The sequence below is a fragment of the Mustela erminea genome, chromosome 3 (assembly GCF_009829155.1).
Source record: "Mustela erminea isolate mMusErm1 chromosome 3, mMusErm1.Pri, whole genome shotgun sequence".
Classification (NCBI taxonomy): Eukaryota; Metazoa; Chordata; class Mammalia; order Carnivora; family Mustelidae; genus Mustela; species Mustela erminea.
In genome coordinates this window covers 141,077,426-141,093,975 of record NC_045616.1, presented here as the reverse complement: position 1 = coordinate 141,093,975, position 16,550 = coordinate 141,077,426, and the positions used below count along the sequence as shown (strand labels likewise).

Below are 16,550 nucleotides of genomic sequence, written 5' to 3'. Positions count from 1 at the left end.
CATTAGAACTAAACAAAACATCTTCCAGGTTTTCGCCTGGAAATTTAATAACAAACCCTTAATATTATAAAAATATAGTTCTGGAAATATTTCCATGATATCTCTTTCAAACTTGGTTTATTGAAATCAGGATTCCAATAAGGGACAAAATATTGATAGCCTGGTTGATGATTTTCTTGTCTTTATAGGGTATTTTTCCCTCTCTCTTTTTCCATGAAGTTTTTTTTTTTTTCTTGTAGGAATTCATTTGCCTTATACAATTAACAAATTTGGATTTTTGTTTGTATTCTTATAGGTTTTATTTTTAACATATTTCTTTAATTTTATTTTTCCTATAAATTAGTAACTGAGCAAGGGATTCAATTAGATTTAGATTTGATTGTTAAGTTTACTTCAAAGTTAATGTGTTGTACTTCCTATTTCTTCACATTAGGTGGCACATAATATCTGGTTGTGTCAAGTTTCGTTCTTAAATTTCGTTCACCAGGTTCATTAACCTAAAATTCCTCTAGACATGCTATGATTTTTAAACACTAATGCATTTAGATGTACTGTTACCTTCATGGCTTTGAGTGATAGGAATATACTTTATATGGCATTATAATAATTATTCATTTTAAAGAAATAAAATAACTGACAAAAATTAATGTATAAGAATAGTGATAAGGGGCGCCTGGGTGGCTCAGTGGGTTGAGTCTCTGCCTTCGGCTCAGGTCATGATCCTGGGGTCCTGGGATCGAGCCCCACATCGGCCTCTCTGCTCAGCAGGGAGCCTGCTTCCTCCTCTCTCTCTGCCTGCTTACTTGTGGTCTCTGTCTGTCAAATAAATAAATAAAATCTTAAAAAAAAAATAGTGATAAAATGCTTTGGGACAGGAAAAACTAGAAACACATTTAATGTCAAGGAATAAAAGCATAGTAAGTTAATGTGGTAGTCCTAAGATAGAATGTTTTGTGATACTAACTTACTTTCAAAAAGTATTCAGTTTCATGGAAAATATTCTTAATGTGATGTTGTAATATAAAGTAGCAGAGATAGGATTTCTTGGAAGATGGCAGACTGAAAGGATACTAAGCTCACCTTGTAGCTATTATTTTGGTGTGTCTAGGGGATAGCTATACACCTAACTCTGAAAATGACCTAAAAATTGGTAGAACAGACCTTTCATGGTTAATCATGGAGAAGAGGCCACATCAAGAAGGGTAAGAAGGGTAGAGGTGAAGTTGGGAACTAAACCCCTTGTGGGACACCTCAAAATGGAGGGGCACCACCAGCATGGAGAAAGCACAAGTATCAGACCCCAGACCAGGCAGCCCTAGCCCTGGGGAACTGCACTTGGAAGACAAGTATCTATAACAATTGTCTTTAAAAAGCAGTGGAACTTAACATCAGGAGCTTTAAAAATCAGTGAGCTTAACACCATGCAAGACAAACAGCAATAGAAAATGGGGTCCCTGCCCTTAAAGAGCCTGCATGTTAAGTAGCTCACCCCGTGATACTGAAATAACCCAAATGCCCATTGATGGATGAATCAATAAAGAAGATATGGTGTATACACACACACACACACACACACACACACACACACACACACACTGAAATACTACTAAGCCATAAAAGAAGAATATCTCATTCTTGTCATTTGCAACTACACAGATGGACCTAAGAGGGTATTATGTTAAGTGAAATGAGTCAGATGGATAAAGACATACACCATATGATTTCAGTTATATGCAGATTCTTAAAAAACAAATAAATAAACAAAAAACAGAATCAGACCTATAAATATGGAGAACAAACTGGTGGTTGCCAGAAGGGAAGTAGATGGGAGGTGGGCAACACAGATACAAAAGATTAAAAAATTCAAACATCTAGTTATAAAATAACAGTCATGGAGATGAATTACAGCATAGGGTATATTGTCAATAGTATTGCAATCACAGATGTTCATTACAGAGAACAAACTGAGGTTTGCTGGAGGGGAGGTGAGCAAGCTAATGGGTTAAATGGGTGATGAGTATTAAGAAGGGCACTTGTGAGGAGCACTCGTCATATGTAAGTGATGAAGCACTAAAGTTTACTGAAACCAATCTTACAGTATATGTTAACTAAATTTAAATAAAAACTTGAAATAAAAAAGTGTACATACATACATACATACATATGTACATACATATTTTACATTATCATGTATTTGTGCCCTACAGAAGTCATAGAATAAAATATACTATTGTACTGAGTAGGGTGCCAGACTGTCTCTTAAAGGGAATGCTATCATCAAATAGGTCCTGAAAGGGAAAACAGAAACCTTACAGAAGATATTAACTTGCAAAGCAAAAGAAAACACATTTCTATGTTCTAGTCTTTCTCTTTCACCAATATTCTTCAGAATGTCAAGCCCTTGCATATATAATTTATCATAGTAGTGGGGATGGGGTATATTAAAAGGTTTTAGTACTCACTACTAGCCTCGTGAAGATGAGCTGCTGTTTTGGTTGCTTTGGAAAACCATATTTATTTAAAACTCAATTTGCCACTATCTGTGGTTAATTAGAATTTTTATAATCCTTGTTTCATGCATTCTCAGTTTCTCAAGGTAAAAACTTGTTTTCTTCTTTTTTAAAATTTCTTTACCCCCACTCAGTCCACCTCTTCTTCTCATTCAGCAGAGGAAATCCCTCCTCCATTAGTAGCAACACATTTTTTATCAGATCAAATGTTTGGTAGCTATCAGTTTCATCTTGACTCGTGTCTTCAGAAATACTGCAAGGATGTGGGACCTAGTAACTGATAACTTATTATGTTACTGTCTGGATTTTTAAGAAAAAGGAAAAGATCCTTTCTGGCTGCTGTGTTGGTATTTTCAAGCTGCTCCTGTTTCTGCAGCCAAGGGAACCGTCTGGGAATGATACTGAGTGAAAAACGTGAGTGAAGGGGCCACATATTTGGGAGAAGGAGGCTAGAAGAAGCTAATTGGAGTTCTCTGGGTGAAAAGAAACTTGGTACTGCTATCACTCCAGACACACAGAGAGACGGCGCAGGAATATCACAGAAAATGGCGGAAGAAAGCTGAACGAAAATAAAGCTTTGACTTCAAAAAAAGCATATTCAATCCATATGGAAAGAATAAGTTCTCCACTTGTAAAATTTGTAAAAAGTTCTGTGCACCAGCTGGGTTCTCCCTACTGCCAGGGTTATGCCTACAAAAAGGGCATCTGTGCAATGTGTGGAAAAAAAAGTTTTGGATACCAAAAACTACAAGCAAACATCTGTGCAGATGTATGGATGATGTTTCTGGTTTCTATGTGATTTTATTTTTTGCTTTGAATTTTCAAGGCATAACATAGTTGTTCAGGTCACAAAATAACATGTTTTAAGACAATTAATATTAAACCAAGTTGACTGGTATTCATTTTTTTGCTCTTAAGAAGTTCTATACAACATAACCAGTTTCCTGTCTTAGTTCCTTTCCTAACAAGCATCTTATTGAAATAGAATAAGTAACAAATAAATGAAACATATTTTCCCATTTCTGTAGACACTTATTTATCATTATTCATATGATTCTTATCCTCATTCTCTAATTATAGATTTAACAAAAGTGAGAGATTGTTGGTTGATATTTTATTATGAACTTTGCATCAGACTTATAACTCTTCTTTTATTCTCTTGTTGGTTTCATAGTTCTTAGAATCAGCAGTCTCTATTAATTGTAAGTTCACAGGGCACTGGAATATCTGAGACCATTATAGCTGAATAGTTCCTTAGTCATTAGCCCAGATCTAAAACACAAGTTGTATTTATGACACTTTATTTTTGTTCTTGAAGCCAAAGTGCCAATACCTTTTGTATGGGAATGGGAAAACAAGTCACCCCATGTGTGTCCAAATGAATACACTGAATTTCAGAAAAATACATTCTGTGCACATTACCTTGAATTCAAACTGTCATGAAAGCCAAGAAAACAGTGTTCATCTAGGGGAATGTGTAATGAATGAATTGCCACTCTTAGGAAATCTCCTTTCTTAAAATGCAAAAATCAAAAATTTTTTATCTCCCCTCCCCACCAAAAATAAATAGAACAAAACAAAAATAAATAAATAAATATAAAAATTTAAATTAAAAAAAAAACTCTGTAAGTTACAAACATAACTAATGTGATGCCTTACTAATTTTGCTACTTGTTTTTGGAGCTTTACAAACAAAAATTTTTAAATTTGTCGACAAGACTCTTCTTTCACATTAACATGGTAGTTTTTCAATCAAAATTTTATATCAGTTCTGCTTCATGACATTGCCATTTTATGTATATATGATTTTACTTTCCACTTCTATGTTTCTCCCATCATATCTAGTTGCTATGATTTTCTTCTGAATTCTGAACAAATTGACTGAATGTGTTTCATTGCATAGATTTTCTAAGGAATATAACTTGCCATCACAATTTTAGATTTGATAATTTTTCTTTTAATCAGGAATACATATTTTATTTCTAATCTCTGGAATAATTATATCAACTAAAAGGTAATGATAGCTTCAGGTAAAAAATGGAGGGTGTGTGAGTTCCTGATTTTTGAGCAACTACATAGGTTCCAGTCACAGCTGGAGAGGCCTATGTTAAGACACCCAAAGGGCAGAGAGCTCAGCTCATATGGAAGTTCCTCATCTACTTCATCATTCTCCCTGGGGTTGAAGACAATATGCTGACTGTTTTCCTGAAGTCACACCAGGGAAAGCACATGCTCTCTACCTATACTCATTCCTGCATCAGATTTAAGCTCTTTCTCCATAAAGATGGCAACAATACTTTATCCCATAACCTTCATGCAAAGCCACTTCCAACCCACAATGATATGAATAAAGAAAATCTGGACCTCTTCCCTGACACTGTGGACCACAACACCAGTTTGGACCATTACTCTGTGCATGGACCAGTCAAGTGTATGGGACTTGAAGCTTATTTCTTTACTTGTACCAAATGATGACCTGTAGACTGATCTTCTAACCCTTTGCTTGTGACCAGAGTTTGCTTAAATAATTTAGAATGGTAAAAAAGAAAATGAAAGAAAAAAGCTATAGTAAGAGGAAAACCTTGCCTCATTCTCCCCTCATAACATTATATATATAGTATATATAGTCACCATATACATGTGTTTTGACAATTAAATATTTTACATGCTATATGAAAGACACAGTTAATCCAATTACAGCTAAATTTCTCCCTACTCAGCTCTTTGCAAAGAAAAAAAAAAGGAAAAAAACATTTTGAGACTAGCTCCCACTTTGACATAATGACCTCAGCAGAAGTAGACTTAGAAGAGTTATTAAGGTGGCTAGTCTATGATAATGAATAGATTATTAGAAGAGTACAGAATGATTTAGAAAAATAAGGAAAAACAAAACATAGAGGTTGCGTTCACAAGATGAGACAGAGGTGATCAAAACCTACATTTACATAAGACCCAGTAACATAACTTGATAACCTTGAATATTATTAAAAGCCCTGGAAGAAACTTAGTATGGTTAAATCATTGTTCAAAATATTTTACTATGTTTGCCTAAGGTAAAGAAAGCTAGTTTTTGCCCTAGACAGGGCTGGTGGGGTAAATGGAAACTGGTAATATTCAGTATATAACACTGCATTCTTTGTTATACTAAATGGCTTATTTTTTTTTAAGATTTTATTTATTTATTTGACAGAGAAAGAGATAACAAGTAGGCAGAGAGGCAGGCAGAGAGAGAGGAGGAAGCAGGCTCCCCACCAGCAGAGAGCCCAATATAGGCCTCGATCCCAGAACCCTGAGACCATGGCCAAACTGAAGGCAGAGACTTAACCCACTGAGCCACCCAGATGTCCCTTAAATGGCTTATATATTTTTTTAAGATTTTATTTATTTATTTGACAGACAGAGATCACAAGTAGGCACAGAGGCAGGCGGAGAAAGCAGGATCCCCGCTGAGCAGAGAGTCTGATGAGGGGTTTGATCCCAGTATCCTCAGATCATGACCTGAGCCTAAGGCAGAGTCTTAACCCACTAAGCCACCCAGGTGTCCCTAAATGGCTTATTTTAAAATATATTTTATAATTGTTGATTTAAGTAGTTTTTGTGAATTGGTTGGGTAAACATTAAAAGTGGTTCTTCAGGCTTCTAGTAATTAACAATATTCCAGAACAGTAATAAAAATATTTTATGATGTTATTTTCATCAAGGTGAAAATTGTCAGGTTGATAAAATAACATATTTTTTTTAAACTTCGCAAATGCACTGAGAATTTCTGCAATAACCCTCAACATTTTTAAATCCAACACTTCTAAGATGCATTTGATTACCATGAAATTTTTTTCTATCATTACACCTATTAATATACTTCAGAATCAATATCCCAATGTTTCATTTTAGATTACTTATTAAACTATTTTTAAGCCCATATTTATAAGTAAAAAGACAAGAATCTGGAAAATTATCAATTTGCCACTTATTATAAGAGAGTCATAATATAGGTTGGTTTATGTGAGAAATTTTAAGAATGCTGTATTACTTAACAAGAGATCTAGATAACATGAATATGAAGGGTTAAACAAATTTATTGTGTTTAATTATTTCTCATATGTTAAACACTTTATTCAGTGACCCATAATTGCTGAAATCTTTCAAAAAATAGAGCAGAAGAGTGATCTAAAGAAAAAGAAATGCAACTTCAACACAAAACTAGGTTTTCCATGAAATGAGGGCTATTCTATGCTCCCATGATATACTCCCACTGGCAAAGTTTTGTTTCTAATCTAATAAAATATACAAATTTAATCAGGAATAATACTCAAATATATTCATTACTTTTTCCTTGGGCATTGTGCATGACACTTAAAAACTTAATTTCATAACAAAACAAGATGCCTATAGCTACATTGGTGAAGTATTAGAAAATTGTTTAAATTGTCATTATTTAAAACAAAACTTTCTACTAAAGCTAATAAAAATTTAAATCAATACAGAAAGCTAAGTTTAAGTAGATTAAAAAGAAGCTCACTATTATGATTAAAAACAAGCTCAAGAACATAAAATAAGGACTTTCAAAAATGTATTAATAATTGATATATAATTATGTTCTATTTATTGATTAATAATTCAATTAATTAGGAGCATTGGAATTTAAGTACATAGCTATCTGTACCATTATTTAAAAAGTGGAGACATCACATATTCTATTAATAGGAATGAAGTTTAAAAGGTTTTTTTTTTTTTTTTTTTTAAACAGAAAAACATTGTCAGAGGCTATGGAATCAAACAGAATCATTAATAAAATGTGTCATTAGTTTAGTGGCTGCCCCACAGGAAAGGGGAGGAGGAGGGAACTAAAATACTTTGAAAAGATCCATAGTATGTCTGGGAATCTAGGAGGCTGTGTTCATGTGTTGGACTATGCACATGCCCAGAAGAGACATGAAAAGTGCTCTAACCTCTGCTTAATTTAACCTGTAGGCTTAACATTAAGTAGTAAGGGAAGGTTATAACACAGCATTAATCTATTGGTTAAAGCACTGAATATGTACCCCAACATGTACACACACCCCCACCCACAGAGCCACTCAGCAGAGTCCTAGAAACCCATTAGTTAAAAGGTATTTAAGTTTATCTCCCTTCTATGAAATTAACCAAGTAGAGACCAGCAGAGAATACAAATATCATAGAATTAGTCCAGAAAAGTCTTAAACAAACAGCAACAAAAAAGCATTGTAGGGATGATGGCAGAGTAGGAAGATACTGAGCTCATTTCCTTCCATGTACACACCAAGGATGCAACTACAAAAAAGCAATTCACCAACCTGAAGACCATCCAAACAATTCTTCCACAGCAAGGAATATAAAGAAAAAGTCACATTGAGAAGCATAGGGGGAGGGCCAGAGACAGAGTCAGGAACCAAACTCCTGGTGCAGCAACCCACAAGTGAGAAGGATATCATGGGCATGAGATTCTCCCTGAGGAATGAGGGGATCAGGTCCCATATTGGGTATCTTGGCCCTGGAGGCTGGCATGGGGAAAAGAGCCATCATAAAATCGGGCTTCGAAAATCAGTAGAACTTAACTATGGCAGAGCTAAAGGGCTATAGGAAACTGATATTCACAATATCTCATGTTGATGAAAAGAACAGCATAGGGAATACAGTCAATATTGTAATAATTTTATATGGTGACAGTAACTACATTTACCATAGTGAATATTTCATAATGTATATAATTGTCAAATCAGTTTGTTGTACACATGAAACTAATGTTCTATGTCAATTATATTTCAATTAATTTTTTTAAAAAATAAAACAAGACAAACAGCAAATAGCAACAATAAGAAAACTGGATAAAGAATATAATTTTCAGAGTTGACACATCATATAGTTTTTATACTGTTTCCCAGAATAAAAAATATATAAAACACACAATTTTTAGACCATACCCAGGCAAAAAGCAGTCAATGGAAACTGTTCATAAGGAAAGCCAAACATTGGATTTACTAGGAAAAAACTTTGAATCAGCTATTTTAGATATGTTCAAAAAAACCAACAAAAATCATGACTAAAGAACCAAAAGGAAATCCAAGACAGATACATCACCAAATAGAAATGATCAAAATACATAAAATTAAAAAAAAAATGAAAAATACATCCTGGATTTGAAAAATTCAATAATTGAAATGTTTTACTAGAGTGGCTCAACATCAGTCATAAGCTGGCAGAAAAAAGAAACAATGGATTTGAAGACAGATGAACAACAATCACCAGTCTGAGGAACAAGAAAAAAAAAAAAAAAAGGAAAAGAAAAATGACAGTGTCAGATAGATGTGGAATACCACCTATTATACCAACATATATGTAATGAGAAGATCAAAAAAGATGATAAATATAATATTCAAGGAAATAATGGCCAAAAGCTCATCAAATCTGATGAGAAACTTTAATTTGCTGGTGCATTTTGAAATCTTGGAATTTAGGTAAAAGAAAAGTAACCATATCAAAACACTGTCAGCATCCTGTTTTCCTGAACCTCCCTCAGGAGAACTATTTCACTGGAACCCAACCTACATAAAGGAAAAGAAATACTCAACTCTACCCAAGTCTAGAATTCTTGTCCCACCTAACTGGCAGGGTTGGAGAATGGGAGTAAACTGAGAAGCACTTGTGAAAACAATGGCCTAGGGGCTCATTAAAAATCACAGGATATTACAGCAGGCAGAACTACAAGCTTAAGACTCTAATTAAGAAGAAATTTGTAGGGAAATCTGTGATGTTTTATATTTACGTCAACTAGGCTAGGCTACGACAACCAGCTACCTGGTCAAACATCAGTCTAGATATTGCTCTGAGGGTAAAGTTTAGATTATTAACATTTAAATCAGTAGATTTTAAAAAAAGCAAATAGCCCATCCTCATAGTGACAATGATATCATACAATCATCCAGAAGACTTAAGAGCTATGATACTAAGACTGGGGTCTCAAAAAAAAGTGGGGGGATTCTGAGTCTAGATGTAGAAATTCTACCTTAGTCACCAACCTTTGGACTCAGACTGCAAAGTTCAGTTCTTGCTGCAGGCATTCCACACAGATTTTGGATTTGCTAATTTCTACAACTGCATAAGCCAATGCCTTAAAACAAACAAAAACCTCTGAAGCAACTTCCTTAGACATTGCTTTCACTCTTTTTGTCTCTGTTTCTGTCTCTGTTGTCTTCTCTCTCTCTCTCTCTCTCTCTATATATATATATATATATACACACACAGACACACACACACACACACATACATATATGTATCTCCAACCCATTGGTCCTTTTTCTCTGGAGAATCTTAACATACAAAATCAAAAGACAATATAGGAAACTAACAAAACAAACAAAAAAATCAAGGACACTAGAGGAAAGTGTAACCTCTGACACCTATAGTTACACCAGGCAGTAAAAACAGCTTAACTCACAGCTGGATAAACATAAAACTTCACACTAAAAGCCGACTCACCTTATTCTTATTCCAAATATAATGTCTAACATGTAACAAAGAGTACAAAGAGTACTAACAGGCAAGAAAAACTATAGTCTAAGCCAAATCAGGTAACGGAACCAAACTCAGAAATGGCAGACATTTTGAAATTTTTAGGTTGAAAACTGATAACGACTATGATTAATGTGTGAAGGGGACTAATGGAAAAAGGGAACATGTTAACACTAACAAAGAGAAAACTAAAGTAACTATATTAGTGCTAAGAAAAGTGGACTTCAGCCAAGGAAAATTATAAGGGGCAAAGAGAGGCATTACATAGTGATAAAGGAGTCAATTTTCTAAGAAGAATTAGAAATTCCTAATGTATATATGCTTAACAGCAACATACCAAAATAAATAAGGCAAAAAACGGATAGAACAGCAAGATGAGGTAAATAATTCTATTACTAGATCTGGAGGCTTCAACAGACTTCTATCAGTAATTGACAGATCCTGCTGACAGAGTATCAGTTAGGAGTAGTTGAACTGAAGCACCATCAATCAAATGGCTCTAACTGACATTTACAGAATAGTTACTCAACAACAGAGAACATACATAATTCTCAAGCTCACATGGAATATTCACCAAGACCTGTCATATTCAAGCACATGAAACACATTTCAGCAAATTTCAAAAAGTTTAAGTCATCCAAAGCATACTTTTGGAAAACAATGGAACTAAACCAGAAATCAATAACAGAAAAGAACAAATGCCAAAAGGTATTTTTAAATAATCTACATTTAATGAAAATACTTCTCAAAATTTGTGGTATGTAGGGAAAGCAGTGCTTAAAGGAAAATTTATAGCACTGATTGCCTATAGTATAGCAAAAGAAATCTCTAAAAACAAAAAAAATGTAAGGTTTCATCTTAGGATACTAGAGAAAGAAGAGCAATGTAAGCCTAAAATGAAAAAAAAAAAAAAAAAGGAGAAAATAAATAAGCTTTCTACAAGTAGAAATCAATGAAGTTTAAAATAAGAAGTAGAGAAAAATCAATAGATAAAAGGAGAAGATCTGTGAAACCAAAAATAGGGTCCTTTGAAAACAGTAATATAATTGATAAACTTCTAGCTAGGCTAGGAACAAAAATGGAGAGAAGACATAGTTACCAATATCAGAAATGAAAGAGTACCATCAATTTAAAAAATAACATATTACATAAAATTGTAAGATCACAAATTTGACACTTTGAAGGAAATGGACTAAGACGTGAAAGACACAACCCACCAAAATTTACACTACTGTAATGTAATCTGAATAGGAATCTATTCCTATCTGCTAAATTCCAATAAGAAGTATCCTTCCAGAAGAGAAAGCACCAGGCCCAGATTTTTCCTCTGGCGAACTCTACCAACTATTTAAGAAAGAAATAACTCTAAATCTCTTTAATCTCCTCCAGAAAATAGAGACAGAGGGAATACTTCCTCACTCATTGTAGGATACCAGACTTACCCTAATATCACAGCCAGATAAAGACATTACAAGAAAAATAGAAACCAGCATCTAAGTAGATGCAAAAATCCTAAAGTTACAGCACACCAAACCCAAAGTGTATAAGAATTATATACTAGATCAGGTAGGATTTGTCTCAAGTAATCAAAATTGGCTACTCATTCAGTAATCAATGTATTCAATTGAACCAAAAAGATGAAGAAGAAAGTTTTACCTCAAACATGTTACCTCCATTCTGGGGTTTCATTTTTCACATTTGTAAAATGTGGTTAATAAAGGATTTTTTGAAACAGCTAGCTGTGAGTAGGTATTGACTCCTTTCTGTCCTTCATTTTATAAGGAGATCACCAAACAGTTGTCTTGAGTCTAGTAGGGTTATCAGATATAGCCCTCATACAGTTCAAGGAATGACAGTTTAGAGATATGAATATGGACTTAGAATGTAGTAGCTATTTGGTAAATATTTAAAGAAATAGCAATACTATATAGGGTCACAGATGAAGGCAGTTAAATTTTTCTGGAAGTTTCATGGAAGGCTTCATGAAAAAGTGATTTTTGAGCCAGTTCTTGAAGGATGGATAGGAATCTGTCCAAAAGAGGAGATATGTACCAAATTTTCCTATAGCTTTTGGGCTTGAGGTGTTCTGGTTTGGGAAACTTGTAATTATACTTGTTTCTATAATACAATTTTCTTCCCATGGTAAAACACAAGAAAACTTCAGGTACTCAATCTAAGTATTTTGTCTTTGGGATGGGTTGACATTCTACATTTTAGGAATGCCAGTCTAATATTTAGGTGTTATATAGGTATGAGTGTCTTTACTACCAATATCTGCTCTGATTGTCAGTTCTTCACTCTACCAGCCATTACCTATTTTAAAATTCACAAAGTAAATAAAGAAAGTCATTTTCTTACAAAATTTTGGCCAAGTGTAAACAATAGTATTCTCTTGATAGGAATGTGATATGAGTCAAATGCATCACTTTTAAAAAGATTCTACTTTACCTTTTTATTTTGATTCATTATGTAATGTGTCAAAAATTAGATAATTTTAAAAAGAAAATGAAAAACAGGCATAGTCACATTGACTCTGTACATAGAGTTTTGATTTGGGGTGTGTTTATTTCCAGAACTCGTCCTTTGAATTCTATTATTTACTTCTATTATTGAGCCATCTAAACCAGATGAATTTTAAAAATTGCTGATGATATATTTATTAGTAAACTTAGTTTTATTTATTAGTAAACTTAGTTTTAGACTAACAAAAAATGTGAAGACAATACAGAAATTTCTCATATTTTATATCTAGTAGCCTCCGACATCATGCATTAGTGTGATAAATTTGTCACAGTTATTGAGCCAAAATTGCTCTATTATTAACTAATTATCAACAAAAGTCCAAACTTTATTCAGATTTAATTTTTATCTAATGTCTTCTTTCCAGAAACTCATCGAGGATACTACATTATGTTTAGTTGTCTTGTCACTGTAGGCTCTTCTTGGTTGTTGACAGATTCTAATACCTTTATTGATTTTGATGATTTTGACAGTTTGAGAAATGTTCAAGTATCTTTTTAAAATATCCCTAAATTGAGAGTTGCATATTTTCTTCTTACATAGGAGGCTGGTATTTGGGGAAGGAAAATCGTAGAAGTGACATAACATTTTCATTTCATCATATCAAGGGTGAATACTATCAACATGAAATTAGCAGTGTTGTTGTTGATCTTGACCACCTAGCTGAAGTAATGTTTGTCTTTTCTTTTTCCCCCCACTATGAAGTTTTCTTATTATTTTTCCTGTACCCTCTTCCTATATTGCACTCATTGGAAGGAAATCACTGCAAAATTCACACTTATGAAAAGCTCCATATCTTTAGTGTGGAGTATCTACCTTATTTGCAATTCAACCATCACTTATATATCAATATGACCTCATTAACATTAATTCTATACTTTATGTTATAACTCAGTACCCTTAATTTATCCTGATGCTCAAATTGCTCCAACCTTGGTCACTGGGACCTCTTTCAGTTAATTCCTCTGTTTCTTCAACATACTTCCATCATTATGTGTGTGTTCTGTTTTGTTTTCTTGAACTTCCTTTCTTTCTGGCACTACATGATCCTCTGGGTTAATATGGTATATATCCTCCTCTGATGCTAGAAGCAGCCTTTTCTGCAGGGAACACTGGCTCCTTTTACTGAAGAATGGAATTATAAACTAAAATAAGTTCACTAAATGTACACATTGCTACTGGAGAGTTGTTATGTTGAGAGTTACCTCAACATATATAGATATAGGTAACTGGAAAGTTACCTATACCTAGGTTCTCTCAGATGAAATACAAGGTAAAATGTGTGTGTATACCAGCATGTGTATATACACATATCTATAACAAATCTATATGTAATCATTTATATGTATGTATCCATACCTAATCTGTATGTCTAAAATCAGCAAAGACAATTCAGCTTTAATTTCTAAGTTTGTGAACAACAACTACACACACACACACACACACACACAGCCCAATATTACTGTATGGCTTACTCTGTGCCTCTTCTCATTTCTTATCTATAAATTGCCACTCTAACAGTGAAAAACTGATTATGTTTTTCACTTTTCAAAAATAATACATACAAAACCTGGAGAATACAAACATATCAAAAAGAAAATTGAAATTGCTGAAAATAATCTCACAAGCAACACACGAAAATGTTCTTGAATTTTATCTGAACATATACAGCTAAGAAATAATTTTCAGTTTTCTAGGGCAGTGCTATTATAATAGCCACCCATGGAACATTTTCCATACACTATGGCATGAGTTTTATTTAAAAAAATCTATATGAACTTTAAGAAATTTGCTCTAGATAGAAACTGCTTGCCCTCTTTAGCACATCTACATTTCAGCAGTAATAATAGTTACCACAAATCTGAATGAGTCTTACATGTTAGGCATCATGCTAAACATGATATACATATTATCTTCCACAATACTCAGAGATATCCTTTAATATAGTTACTATTTCCTTCATTTTACAATGAAGACATCTGATTTTTGTGGAGATAGAATACATTACCTAATATCACAGAGATATTAAGTAGCAGAGAACTGAGTAAAAAAAAGCAAAAAGCTAATTTCTTAATCATTCCTTTATATGGCCTCTTGCATTTTGGCCCACTGTTCACAAACTTAGAAATTAAAGCAGAATTGTCTTTGCTGATTATTTTAGACATACAGATTGGGTAGGCCATGATAGCACTCTGAAATAGTTACAGGTACAATTATCATATGTATACTTGATCATTTAGAGATTATAGATACACTTCTATGTGTTGAATACCAATCAACTTTGTCAAAGTCATTGGACAGTCCTAAAGGGGGAAATGAAATTAAAGAAAATGTTTGATTATTGTCATCTCTATACTAGAATGAAGTTCTGTGAGGGCAGGGAGTTTGTTTTATTCCAAAATCTACTCCTAAATCCCAGAAAAGTATCTCTGATAGAGATATAATTTTGAAAATTGCCAAATATTTGTGGGTAAGCATACATTTAATATAGAATCACTTTAAAATGCAATGCTACTAGCATTTGTTCCTATTTGTATATATGAACAAAAACCATGGCAACAAAATACTACCATCATAGAGCTCAAATTTCAGTAACTCACAACCATTCTTTTTCATTTCTCTGAGAATCCTTTCAATTTATTCATTTTAATGATATTCTAATGGAACTGGTTGATCTTAATACAGTATAATCTTAATAATTATGTTGAGTTCCTAAGAATATGATGCCTACTCCATTTGGTAGTTGTAAACATCTTCATGGAAAAAGAGTATTTAGCAGATATTTTAATGTCTGCTGGAATAAATTAAATGAAATGTGTGATACAAAATCATTTACAAAGCTCTTTTAGGAACTAAAAATTTGTTCCCATCTTGGTTTTACTCAGCTAGAAAAGTTAATTTTCTGTTCTCACTGAAGTGCTGTGTGAAACTGATTATAAATGAACTGAATTTCATAAGTCAAATGAATCTGCAATTCTTCTTCAAGTAGAGTAGATATGTAGCATACAGCACACATATATACATACCCACATTTAAAATAGTGAAACAGTTTGTGGCATATATTATATGTAAATGGAAACATTTATATATATAAATATATACATATATAATATGTGTAATAATAAACCAGAGGTAAAATGTTATGGGCCGTATTATGTCTCCCAGAAGTCATATGTTGAAGTCCTAACCCCCAAAAGAAAATAGGGTCCTTAAGGAAGTAATTCAGGTTCAACAAGGTCATTAAGAGTGGTGTCATAATCCAATAATAGGTCTAGTATTCTTATTAGAAGAGACGCCATGGAAAGGTCATATGAGGACACAGCAAGAAGACAGCAAGCCAAGGAAAGAAGTCTTAGGGAGAAAAAACAAAACTTGACAACACCTTGAGTGTGGACTTCCAGCCTCTAAAACTGTAAGAAAAGCTCACTTGATTGAGTGTCCGAAGCTTGGTTTCAGCTCAGGTAGTGATCTCAGGGTTGTGAGACTGAGCCCTGAATTGGGTTCCATGCTCTATGCGGAGTCTGCTTAAGACTCTTTTTCCCTCTCCTTCTGTCCCTCCCTCCCATGTGTACTTGAGCACTCTCTCTCTTAAAATAAATGAATAAATCTTTAAAACTATAAGGAAATGATTTTCTTTGGTTTAAATCCACCAATGTATGGCATTTTGTTATAGCAGACCTAACTGACTAATACAATTGTCTAAACCTAAAAAGCAAAAAAAAAAAAAAAAAAAAAAAATCCCCAAGCAAATCTTGTTGAATTATAGCACATGTGAAAGATTTCTTTTCCTAATATTTACGAGCATGTGTGTATTTAAGAGTAAGCTCATGTAATAGTACATATATGTATGCCAAGTAGCTTGAAATCAGCAAAATGTATTCTTATTTATTGTGTATAGTCAAGAATGAATAGAGACTACTTGATAGATGTTATACAAATGAGCCAAATAAGGCCCCTGGATGGTTTACTTCTCAATAGCCATCTAAGACT

General features: G+C 33.5%; 1 pseudogene; it reads left to right on the top strand.

Annotated features, from left to right (window-relative positions):
- Positions 1 to 1,275: 1,275 nt before the first annotated feature.
- Positions 1,276 to 3,289, top strand: LOC116587261 (annotated as a pseudogene).
- Positions 3,290 to 16,550: the final 13,261 nt, after the last annotated feature.